The sequence below is a fragment of the Danio aesculapii genome, chromosome 20 (genome assembly GCF_903798145.1).
Source record: "Danio aesculapii chromosome 20, fDanAes4.1, whole genome shotgun sequence".
Taxonomy (NCBI): Eukaryota; Metazoa; Chordata; class Actinopteri; order Cypriniformes; family Danionidae; genus Danio; species Danio aesculapii.
Genome location: NC_079454.1, coordinates 51456010 through 51468911, shown reverse-complemented (window position 1 = coordinate 51468911; position 12902 = coordinate 51456010). Strand labels below are relative to the sequence as shown.

General features: G+C 38.1%; 1 protein-coding gene across 1 annotated transcript in view; it reads right to left on the bottom strand.

Annotated features, from left to right (window-relative positions):
* Positions 1–12902, bottom strand: part of fut8b (fucosyltransferase 8b (alpha (1,6) fucosyltransferase)) — a 206031-nt gene that overhangs the window by 52006 nt on the left and 141123 nt on the right. The gene's annotated exons all lie outside the window — the stretch shown is intronic.

The following is a 12902-nucleotide window of genomic DNA, read 5'->3' as shown; positions in this document are numbered from 1 at the left end:
GATTAAAAAAACACTAACATCCTATGATAATGAGAGAGAGATGGTCACTGGTGGGCGGGGCTTTCCCCCTCTGATGACACGTATAAATAGAAAATGTCAATCAAAGTGTTTCTACAGGCTGATTTTATCAAGTGCGATTATAAACAATAAAATTAATACATTTGTACCACTAGAAGCTGGTTATATTTACACACTGCTGCCACAAAACTGTGCTTAAACCCCTTATGAAAGTGATTTTTGCATAATAGGCCCCCTTTAAATCATCTACAGTATGAAGAAAGCAATCAATCCATCAACACTGTGCAAACACACAACAGGAAAAACCACAGGCCCCAAATGTTGATCCACTGGAGCCTGATTATGAATAAAAATCACCCTAAACGTCTGCTGCGATGTTCAATGGCGTTTAGTGCGACGCATAAATTTGCCGCTTACATTCGTCTAAAGCGTAATTGCTAATTGCGGTTTGACTGTTCATTTCTGTTTAGCCGATTTAGACTAAATCACCCTTTAACTAATGAGCGTTTGGGGGAACTCTGCACGACACAACAACTGCTCATTTCCTATCATTCATTAAAGTATTGGACTTTTATTATATAACTCGGTGTTTGCGGAATATTTCCATTTGTTTTTATCTGTCCGAAAACCACAGAGTAGATCGTTTATATTATGCATTAATATGGTAATCGTGCATTAATATTAATAGCGCCTCCGCATGCATATGCATGAGAGTGTATATATGTGAAAGGAACAAAGATTAGCGTGGAGGAATCAATAGAGCATGTTAGCACAATTTGCAAAAGCGGAGGAGGGAATACTAATTGATTCAAAAGATGCAAAAAAAAAAAACAAGAGCTTTCAGTTTAAAGAAAATGAGAAAACAAACACTGGTGCTGAGGAAAACATCAGCCCCCTTTATTCACCTTATTCTCCGCGTACGAGCGGGCGCAGCCATTTGAATCATTTTGGCTCGAGACTTCCGCTCTCATTCACTTCCATTCATTTTTAAACGTTAAAAACAGCTCGTTTTGCTGCTTGGTGTTGCAAACTGATATTTTCTTATTATATTATTCTGCTTTGTCTGTATTGTCATGTAAACACTTGTTTGTAGAGTAAATAGTTTGACCGTTTTCTGCCGTTTATTATTCATAGTCATTTCTCCCATAGGCAGCTGAATCGGAAGTTCTAAAACAATCGCAAAAATGCGTACACTTCCGCATTAAAGAATAAGGTCAATATGCCAAAATGTAAAGCAGGAAATCAATACTTTAAGGATAATAATAAGGACAATAATACAACAGATTAATCAAAAATTCTATTCAATTCACCTTTATTTGTATAGCGCTTATACAATGTAGATTGTGTCAAAGCAGCTTCACATAAAAGGTCACAGTAAATAGGAACAGTGTAGTTCAGTTTGTAGTGTTTAAGTTCAGTTCAGTTTAGCTCAGTTCAGTGTGGTTTAATAATCACTACTGAGAGTCCAAATATTGAAGAGCAAATCCAACGATGCGCAGCTCTATAGAAAAATGACACCCATGATGTTACAAAGCTTGGCTATTTAAACGTAAAATGAATGTAAACGCAAGACAAAAAAAACTATTTTAAATTCAAAATATGATTGCTTATTAGAATTTTTGTTTACCTTGTTTAACACAGATTTCTTCATGTAAACAACAAACCTAAAATAAGCCATCAAGATCCTCAAACTGTTGGCTTGACAGCCATATTTATTACAGAACTAAAAACACAGGCATGTAAATGCCATTTGAATTTCAAAACAATCAATGGCAATAAAGAACAAAATGATGTTGGATTCTGAGTGGACTGCAGAAAAATGCCAAAATACAGATATTAAAGTCTGAGGACAAACTTTATGGTGGCTTGAAAAGCCGAGTCTAAAAGTTTGAAGTCGTTTTAAAGTGTAAATAACTGAAGCAGTTTTTATGAAGTTTGAAACAGTCGGCATAGATAAGTACATATATGTTAGCATGTTTCTAGGTTGTTGCTAGGCGGTTGATAAGTATTCTGAGTGGTTGCTAGGCAGTTGCTAACATCAATTAGCATGATTCTAGCATTAATTAGCATATTACTAGCATGTTTCTAGCATGAATTAGCATGTTACTAGAATGAATTAGCAAGTAACTAGCATGATTCTAACATAGATTAGCATGTAACTAGCATGATTCTACCATGAATTAGCATGATTCTAGCATGAATTAGCATGTAACTAGCATGATTCTAGCATGAATTAGCTTGTAACTAGCATGAATTAGCATGTAACTAGCATGATTATAACATGGATTAGCATGTATTAGCATGTTGTTAGCATGATTCTAGCATGAATTAGCATGTTTCTAGCATAATTCTAGCATGATTTAGCATGTTACTAGCATGGTTCTAGCATGAATTAGCATGTTGCTAGCATGATCCTAGCATGAATTAGCATGTTACTAGCATGATTCTAGCATGAATTAGCATGTTACTAGCATGATCCTAGCACGAATTAGCATGTTACTTGCATGTTTCTAGCATGAATTTGCATGTTACTAGCATGATCCTACCATGAATTAGCATGTTATTAGCATGAATTAGCATGATTCTAGCATGAATTAGCATGTTACTAGCATGCATTAGCATGTTACTAGCATGATTCTAGCATGAAATAACATGTTGTTAGCATTATTGTAGCATGAATTAGCATGTTATTAGCGTATTCCTAGCATGAATTAGCATGTTACTAGCATGAATTAGCATGTAACTAGCATGATTATAACATGGATTAGCATGTATTAGCATGTTGTTAGCATGATTCTAGCATGAATTAGCATGTTTCTAGCATAATTCTAGCATGATTTAGCATGTTACTAGCATGGTTCTAGCATGAATTAGCATGTTGCTAGCATGATCCTAGCATGAATTAGCATGTTACTAGCATGATTCTAGCATGAATTAGCATGTTACTAGCATGATCCTAGCACGAATTAGCATGTTACTTGCATGTTTCTAGCATGAATTAGCATGTTACTAGCATGATCCTACCATGAATTAGCATGTTATTAGCATGAATTAGCATGATTCTAGCATGAATTAGCATGTTACTAGCATGAATTAGCATGTTACTAGCATGATTCTAGCATGAAATAGCATGTTGTTAGCATTATTGTAGCATGAATTAGCATGTTATTAGCGTATTCCTAGCATGAATTAGCATGTTACTAGCATGTTTCTAGCATGAATTAGCATGTTGTTAGCATGATTCTAGTATCAATTAGCATGTTACCAGCGTGTTACTAGCATGAATTAGCATGTTACTAGCATGATTCTAGCATGAGTTAGCATGTAGTTAACATTATTCTAGCATGAATTAGCATGTAACTAGCATGATTCTAGCATGAATTAGCATGTAGCTAGCATGAATTAGCATGTTGTTAGCATTATTGTAGCATGTTACTAGCATGACTAGCATGTCACTATCGTGTTGCTAGCACCTTTCTAGCAAGATTAGCATGTCAGTAGGAAGTTTAAACTGTTAGCATGTGTTAGAAAAGCTAGTCACAGGCATCGCAAATATGGAAATTGGAAAATTATAATAATAAAGTAATGAATACAAACAATAGCACTCATTGAAAAGTTGTACAGCTGAGAGTTGCCAACATTAATTATAAAGTAGAAAGAATATTGTTTAGTCCTCCTTCACATTTAGTCAATTGCTAAGACAGTCCAGTCTGTTGACATTATCAGGGGATAATGTGGCCCTTTTCTTTTGAATGATGTGAGCTGAGAGTGAGAACAGTCTCTCACAAGCAGAATCATCGAATCTGCATATGAATTTTGGTGACTAATTTTGATGCCACTGGTGCTACGACAAGGTGCATGACTACCTTCAGATTCATCAACATGTACGATCGCATTCATCAAATTTGCTTAAACTAAGCATTCTAAAGTGATTCCAACTGATAGAAAATAATCATAACAATCCTAGATTCTTATTTAACACCATCGCTAAATTAACAAATAATCGGTCATCTTTGGAACAAAACGTTCCACCGCAAATTAGTAGTGATGACTTCATGAATTTTTTCAGTGATAAAATAGAAGGCTTTAGACAGAAAATAGGAGATATTAAACTTTCTGCACTGCCTTATACTTCAGATCCAGTAAACACGCCTCTGAATCTAAATAACCTACAGTGCTTTAAAATCATAGAACAGGAAGAGCTAGACAAAATTATAAATAGCTCTAAATCAGCTACGTGTATATTGGACCCAATTCCAACAAAGTTACTGAAAGAATTGCTACCTGTTATAGGAGAACCTCTTCTTAACATTATCAACTCTTCTTTATCTTTAGGCCATGTTCCAAATCCTTACAAGTTAGCTGTTATTAAACCTATTATTAAGAAACCACAACTGGAATCCAGCAACTTAGCTAATTATAGGCCTATTTCAAACCTTCCATTTATATCTAAAATACTAGAAAAAGTTGTTTCTGCTCAATTATGCTCCTTTCTGCAGACCAACAATGTTTTTGAAGTGTTTCAGTCAGGTTTCAGAGCCCATCACAGTACAGAAACTGCATTAGTGAAAATAACCAACGATTTACTCTTAGCTGCTGACCAAGGGTGCATCTCGCTATTAGTTCTACTCGATCTTAGTGCGGCATTTGACACCATTGACCATGGTATCCTTATTAATCGCTTAAAGTCTACAGGTGTCCAGGGACATGCCCTACAATGGTTTAAGTCATACTTATCTGACCGTTACCAGTTTGTAAATATAAATGGACAGCCTTCACAAATCAGCCCAGTAAAATACGGGGTGCCTCAAGGATCAGTTTTAGGCCCTTTACTGTTTACAATATACATGCTACCCCTGGGAGACATTATTAGAAGACATGGGATCAGCTTTCACTGCTATGCAGATGATACTCAATTATATATTTCAACTAAACCTGACGAGACGTCTAATCTGTCCAAGCTAACTGAGTGTATTAAAGATGTTAAAGACTGGATGACCAACAATTATCTTCTCTTAAACTCAGACAAAACAGAATTATTACTTATTGGGCCTAAATCCTGTACACAGCAGATCTCACAACTCGACCTACAATTAGAGGGATACAAAGTTAGCGTTAGCTCTACTATAAAAGATCTGGGTGTCATATTAGACAGCAATTTAACTTTTAAAAATCATATTTCCCATGTCACAAAAACTGCTTTCTTTCATCTGAGAAATATAGCTAAGTTACGAAGTATGCTATCCATCTCAGATGCAGAAAAGCTAGTCCATGCTTTTATGACTTCTAGGCTGGACTACTGTAATGCTCTGTTTGCTGGCTGCCCAGCATCCTCTATTAACAAACTTCAATTAGTACAAAATGCAGCTGCCAGAGTTCTTACCAGGTCAAGAAAATTTGATCACATCACCCCAATTTTATCCTCCTTACACTGGCTGCCTGTTAAGTTTCGTATTGAATTTAAAATATTGCTTCTTACATATAAAGCTTTAAATAATCTAGCTCCTGTTTATCTAACCAATCTTCTGTCTCGCTACAATCCAACTCGCTCTTTAAGATCTCAAAACTCAGGGCTTCTGGTAGTACCTAGAATAGCAAAGTCGAGTAAAGGAGGTCGAGCCTTCTCATTTATAGCTCCTAAACTCTGGAATAGCCTTCCTGATAACGTCCGAGGCTCAGACACACTCTCCCAATTCAAAACTAGATTAAAGACCTATCTGTTCAGTAAAGCATACACTTAGTGCACCACTTAGGGGGCTTCCACACAGGTTATGCATCTTGCTGATATACACTGTGAACATCAGCTACGCTAATTATTCTCTTTATTCTCCATTTCCACCTGGGGATACTCTTCCCGAGGCCCTCAGACTATGCAGAGTCACTGATTCGATCCAAGACCAACAACGAGATGATCCCAAGGTTTCCATATCCTGGACCTGGCCGAATCCTGAACAACTACTGCGATGGTCATGGAAGAGTGGAGAACATGAGACTGTTTCCTGTGACGCTCCAGAGACAGACGAGTCTTCGCTGAGGCCAGCTTCCAGCCTCCGCCACTGAGACTGCAGCTCTGCACAAGACGTTTGGCCAGCGGAGAAATTAAAATGGTCGTGCCCAACTGAGTCTGGTTTCTCTCAAGGTTTTTTTTCTTCACTTCCGCCTTTAGTGAAGTTTTTTTTCCCTCTCCGCTGTCGCCACTGGCTTGCATGGTTCAGGATCTGTAGAGCTGCGCATCGTTGGATTTGCTCTTCAGTATTTGGACTCTCAGTAGTGATTATTAAACCACACTGAACTGAGCTCAACTGAACTGAACTTAAACACTACAAACTGAACTACACTGTTCCTATTTACTGTGACCTTTTATGTGAAGCTGCTTTGACACAATCTACATTGTATAAGCGCTATACAAATAAAGGTAAATTGAATTGAATTGAATTGAATTAAAGTATGGCGGTATTGTACAAGCAAGGATTCTGACACCGCAACCTGAAGCAGATGCTTTACAAAAGTTGCATTTAAGGGAGGAAACCCGTCAAACTAATAAAACATTTGAGGGCTCATGGAATCATAGCCGAGGAATGCACTGCCCCTGTCCCTATATATATATATATATATATATATATATATATATATATATATATACACACACACGCACGCACGGACACACGCACACAATGAAACTGATATATAATGCTTTACTTCTACTATATATAATGCTTTAAAAGAAACACTGTGAACATTTCCTTGTTCTGTTAAACAGCACTTGGGAAATATGCTGTTAAAACTGGAAATGTGCATTAAACATGCTCCTAATGCTGCCATCTGAGATTAATTTAATGTCATCATTTCATGATAATTCAGAAATAAATTAATAAATAAAATCAATCTTTTCAAATATAAATGAAACGAAACAATTAAAATAGAACAACACAAATAAACATCTCAAACTCTCACCTGTGGCCTATACATAGGCCTATATATAGTGGTCCTATACTGTAGTACACAACAAGTGCACTCTCACATGTTTTTCTTCATTTTTAAGAGGAGTAAATATGTTTCCATATGTGGAACCCGAACCCAAACATTTATTTTCCTTCAGCTTTGTCCCTTATTTATCAGGGGTCACCACAACAGAACGAACCACCAACTATTCCAGCATATGTTTTACACAGCGGATGGCCTTCCAGCTACAACGCAGTACTGGGAAACATCCATAGACACTCATCCACACACACACTCATACACTACGACCAGTTTAGTTCCTTCATTTCCCCTATAGCGCATGTGTTTGGACTGTGGGGGACACCGGAGCACCCTGAGGAAACCCACACCAACGGGGAAAACATGCAAACAACACAGAAATGCCAACTAGCCCAGCTGGGACTCGAACCAGCAACCTTCTTGCCGTGAGGCAACAGTGCTAGCCACTGAGCCACTGTGCCACCTGATCAAAATGAAAAAAAGTAAATAAAACAATCTAAACATCTCACACTGTCACCTGTGGCCTTTCGTTCCTTATGCGTCTTAGTGGACTGAGCAGTTGGATTTCTATCAGTCTTAATTGCGTTTCTGAGGGCATTTACACCCGTATTTTCACAATCAAATGGCTTTCCAATCAGAAAAAACGCATGAAGTGACCAGGTCTAAAAAGCACCTCAGAAGTGCTACTTTTTACTCATACTTTGAGTTGTATTTAAAGCATTTTATCAATATAAACTCTTAAACTGCATCCCAATTCGCATACTATCCAACCTTAATAGCATTTGAAAATAGAATTAGTATGTCCCAAATCATAGTATGTTGAAAATAGTATGCCAAAGATTCCCGGAAAGCTTACTATTTCCAAATAAGTATATAATAATAACTGCTGATATTGCCCACAATACATTGCGCATTGCACGTGAATTTGATTAGAACTACAAACACGGGTGAAAAGTGTAAATAAACTACAAACATCAAGTAGAGAGGCTTCGGTGAAGATGTTTGTGTGACTTTTAATTAATATCTAACCAACTGGAACATATTAAAACCACATTTTCAGTTGGTGCCTATGGGGTAGTGGAAAGTGCACCGACACATGCACTCCAGTGTTTGCGGCGACCCAGGTTCAATTGCCGCCTCGAGGTCCTATGCCGATCCTTCCCCTCTCTCTGCTCCCCACACTTTCCTGTCCATTCTTTCTACTGTCCTGTCAAAATAAAGGTGAAAACCCCTAAAAAATAATTATATATATATATATATATATATATATATATATATAAAAATCACATTTTCTGTTATATTTCATCTCAACAACAATACTGAACCTATATCAAGACGTGTTTGGACATTAACGTCTGAATGCAGAATTGTCTAAAGAGCTGAGGAGTTTTCTCTGGATGAAAGACTCGCGAATAGGAGATTAACCTGCTGCTGCTTCACCAATAAGGTAGGAAAATAAATATGACAGAAACGTGAATGATGTGTGGATCTGTTAACAAGCAAATAGTATGTCCCAAAGCTTGCATTCTCTTCTGCAACACACTCAACAGAATGTATTTTTCCTTCAGAAAATAGTACATACTTTTAGGGCGTAGTATAGACCGTTTCAATGTGGTCATGTCATTGGCCCATGAACATTTCCTGCTTATCATCAAACTATTTCATAACTGTAACAAGGGGCAGTTCAATCATAACTTCATGATAAAAGAGCTATCATGGCTCATTTTAGGTTCTTGGAAGTTATAGAAATTAAAAATGTAAAGCAGGAAATATGTTAGGACCATTGTTTTTGTTGACATCCCTCAAAATGGTCTATTCAAGAGTTCACACTTAGCTGATGATCGATAATAAAGCTTGTTTGGCATGCTGTCCCGGGAGAGAGCCCTGAGCTTATAGGATCCTCGAGCCCTGGGCTCCCTTCCGTTGCAGGGCGAGAGGGGAGTTTGAGCTCAGGTGGATCTTGATGACTCCCCCCTTGCTTATTCTAGCTAAGTGTCATATATGGATGCTGAGAAGGTGTACTCAGAGCTTGGCTAAAAATATTTTGGATTAATTGTTTAGGGTGCTTGTTTTTGAATTGTGGGAGGAAACCGGAGGACCGGAGAACGAGCAAAACCGGAGAACGAGCAAAACCCCGCACAGAAATGTTGCATGGTTTGGAAAGAAATTAAACTAGGGGCATTCTTGCTGTGAGGCAACAGTGCTAATCTCTTGCCACCATGTCGCCCGTTTGAAAGGAGGGAAAGTAGGGTTGGGGGGGGGATTCTTCGAGACGAAGATATTGAGATGAAAAAACTCTGGTTATTTATAGTGAGTTAAGAATCGTCTGATAGGATAATTAGTCATGAGCTAATGCTGGAACAGCTGTGAACAATCATAAGCACGTGATCCTCTCGAAATTTGTTTATAAATAAACTTCACTAAGTACGTGAATTGGGACGCAGCGTTAGAGTCGAGAAGACAGAGACAGAGAGAGAGAGAGAGAGGAAAAGAGAAAAAAAGACAAGTAAGGAAGCTTGTGGCCCTCAGGTAAGGCTCTTTTCCCTTCAGCCCCTGAACATTTCTCTAGAGATTATACAAGGCCCCTATCAGCTCCAGTCTGGCACCGACTGCTAGATACTCAAAACACACTTCAAAGAGCACTGATGGTTCAGCGTTCAAGGCTAAGAGTTATATATATCTGCAATATATGCAAATGAAAGCTACATATATGGTTGAAGTCAGATTTATTAGCCCTCCAGGATTATTACCCCCCCCCCCTCCCCCCGTATATTTCCAACCCCAAATTTCTGTTTAACAGAGAAGATATTTTCTACTGTATATAATAACTCATTTCTAATAACTGATTTCTTTTATCTTTGCCATGATGACAGTAAATAATACTTCACTAGATATTTTTCAAGACACTAGTATTCAGCTTATATTGACATTTAAAGGCTTAACTCTGTAAAAACATTGTAAGACAGTGATTTGTTCTGTAGACAATCCAAAACAAATATTGCCTAAAGGTGGAACTTGTAACTTGTTGTGCTGGTTGAAAGTCTCTTCACATTCCAATAGTAATTGTTAAAGCATAGGTCTCAAACTGGATTCCTGGAGGGCCGCAGCTCTGCACAGTTTTGCTCCAACCCTAATCAAACACAGATTTATCAAGAACTTATCAAGGCTACTATGGACTATTAAGCAGGTGTGAGTTGGAGGTGGTTGGAATTAAACCATACAGAGCTGCAGCCCTCCTGGAATTGCGTTTGAGACCATTGGGTTAAAGTAAATGATCTTAATATATTTTTATGTATTTTTATATTCTGTGTGAGGCATAAGACTTAAACATATTTGTCCAATTAAAAATTGTCAGGCCGATAATACACATAATTCTGATAAGTAGCTCAAACTGTCTGTCAACAAGTGAAGTTTCATAAACTAATTTCGAGTGGAGCACGTGATATGATTGAGCACGTCTGGCCACTCATCTGTAATCTGTAATAATCCAATCAGAGTGATCCTAGTTTACTATAAATGGATCATTTTCTTCCTACTGCTCTATCTTCGTTTGGAAGAATCCCCCCTTCCACCCCATCTCCTCCTTTTCTAAAGGGGGAGCTCTCGAGACCTACCTGATCTCGGATCTCCTGATATGCTTATCGACCGGGCGGGGGCTCTGGGCTCAAATATCTCCGAGCTCAGGGTTCTCTCCCGGGACAGCATGCCAAACCTGCTTTATACGCCAAGCATATCTAAGTGGGAACTCTTGAAATGTAGATTTGTACATTTGCAACTGTTCACGCAGATCTGCGTTTGCGCATGCAGAGAGAGAGAGAGAGAGAGAGAGTGGCAGTGGTAAACTAAATTGCTGAATCAAAACTTTTTAAAATCCTGAATCAAAATTTAAATTAGTTTTGCACGCTGGAGGACGGATGACACCATGTCATCCATTACATTAAGGTAATTTTATGTTGTGGAAGGGCATCCGCTGCGTAAAACAGATGCTTGATAAATTGGCGGTTCATTCCGCTGTGGTGACCCCAGATTAATAAAGGGACTAAGCCAAAAAGAAAGAAAAGACATGCATCTGTTAAAGAGCCCATATTATGGGTTTTTGAAAATGCCCTTCCATGTAGTGTGTAACACAGCTCTAAGTGAAGTGAAATATCCAGCTAAGGCTTAAATCTGTAAGTGTACAGTGTTTAAAACTATTGATTCATGTATAAAAGAGTCGACTCATAGTGCTTCAAACGAGTCGCCTTGATAACGAGTCATTAGGTGTTTCGCGATGACGCAGCCACGAAACACAAGCCTCGCCAGTAGTTACGCGCGCACACCAGGGAGATTTGAAACCTGCGGCCCCGCCCACTAACACAGAAAAAACACTAGACACACACACACACAGACGCCGCCGGTCGAATGAAGTCACGCTGTGCTCAGATGGATAATATTGACAGTCTCTACCCAAAGATGAGTTGTTAACCTGGTACAGTACATGCGGTTACTCTTTATATTCTCTTATCACATGTAAGCCACGTTAAAAACGCGACGCGTGCCGCTTTGTTTACGGATTTAACGCTAAAGGCTTTTGTGAGCTCGCGTTCCACTGCCGTTTGTCGTTGCTATGGCGATCGATCGTAAGCTAGGAGACAGGAGACTCGTGTCACTTTCCCTAGTTCTTCTGAGGAGCGTTGTGTGTGTGTGTGTGTGTGTGTGTGTGTGGGTTTTTGTGATTTGAGAGGACATTTCATATGAATACACGCCACACTAAGAGGACATTTTTTATTATGAGGACAGTGCCGGTGTCCTCATAATTCAGGCAATGTAGAAGTGCTTCTACATGTGTAAGGAGCTCAAATTCAAATTTTCTCTAAAAGTCCATATAGTTCACAATCATCAGACTTTGTGTTAACAGTGTGTATCGGAACTGCGCCCCTGTAGGTGGGTCTTGGTACTGCACCTCCTTATGAATATTCACATGTGTGTATGGAATCGCGGGTTTTGATTGGCTAAAGGGTGAGAAGTCCTCATAAATTCGTGTTTTGTCTAAGCAGTGTTTTACCCTATTCACACAAAGGACGATAACGATAAAAATATGTTTGTAAAATCGTTCTAAATATAAAGGAATAACAAGGTCCACACCACAACAATAAAAATTAAAACACAGAGAAGCAATATCATTGGAATCATTTTCCTCCTCCACCTCCGACCGAGTCACTTCCGGCTGAGATAATGAGCGCGCCACTCTGAAGACACTTAAGGTAAGATTGATGATAAAACTCAACAAACAATGAAACATTATATTATATTAGTTAACGTTATAAAGCAGTTAAACAGGCTAGTTTTGGTCACGTTTGTAAGCTTTATCTAGCGTTTTCTCACGACCTATAAGGAATATAAGGATGTATAAGTAATTAACAATTAACTTTCTAGTCTGACAAATACATATAAGCAATAACTAAATCGCTTGTATTATGTATGTTTTGGGTTTAAAAGTTAATGGCTAATGGCTAAATAAGTCGTGATGCCAGGTTGAGGTCAAATTTATTTTGCTATCTGGGCAGTTCAGTGAAAATTGGGTTAATGTACGAAAGACCACATGGAAAAATATTGTAGTATTTGACGTAGTTTACTGCAGTATGTTATAGTGATTACTACACTTAAGTATCCTGTAATAATTGTGAGTTGATAAACCATAGTATTCTTTTATTTTTACTATGGTAAGTTTAAAAAACACTATTGTATCAAGGATTATTACTCTAGTTTACTATAGTACAGTAGTCCACTACAGTATTTTTCATATGGGAATGGTGAACTTGATGTTTTTCAGGGCACACAGCTGTTTAATTGTAAACTATATTGTGTGTCAGATCAGATCCCAAATCAGGTCCTTGTAATTCCTTACAGTTCTTTGTGAAGGT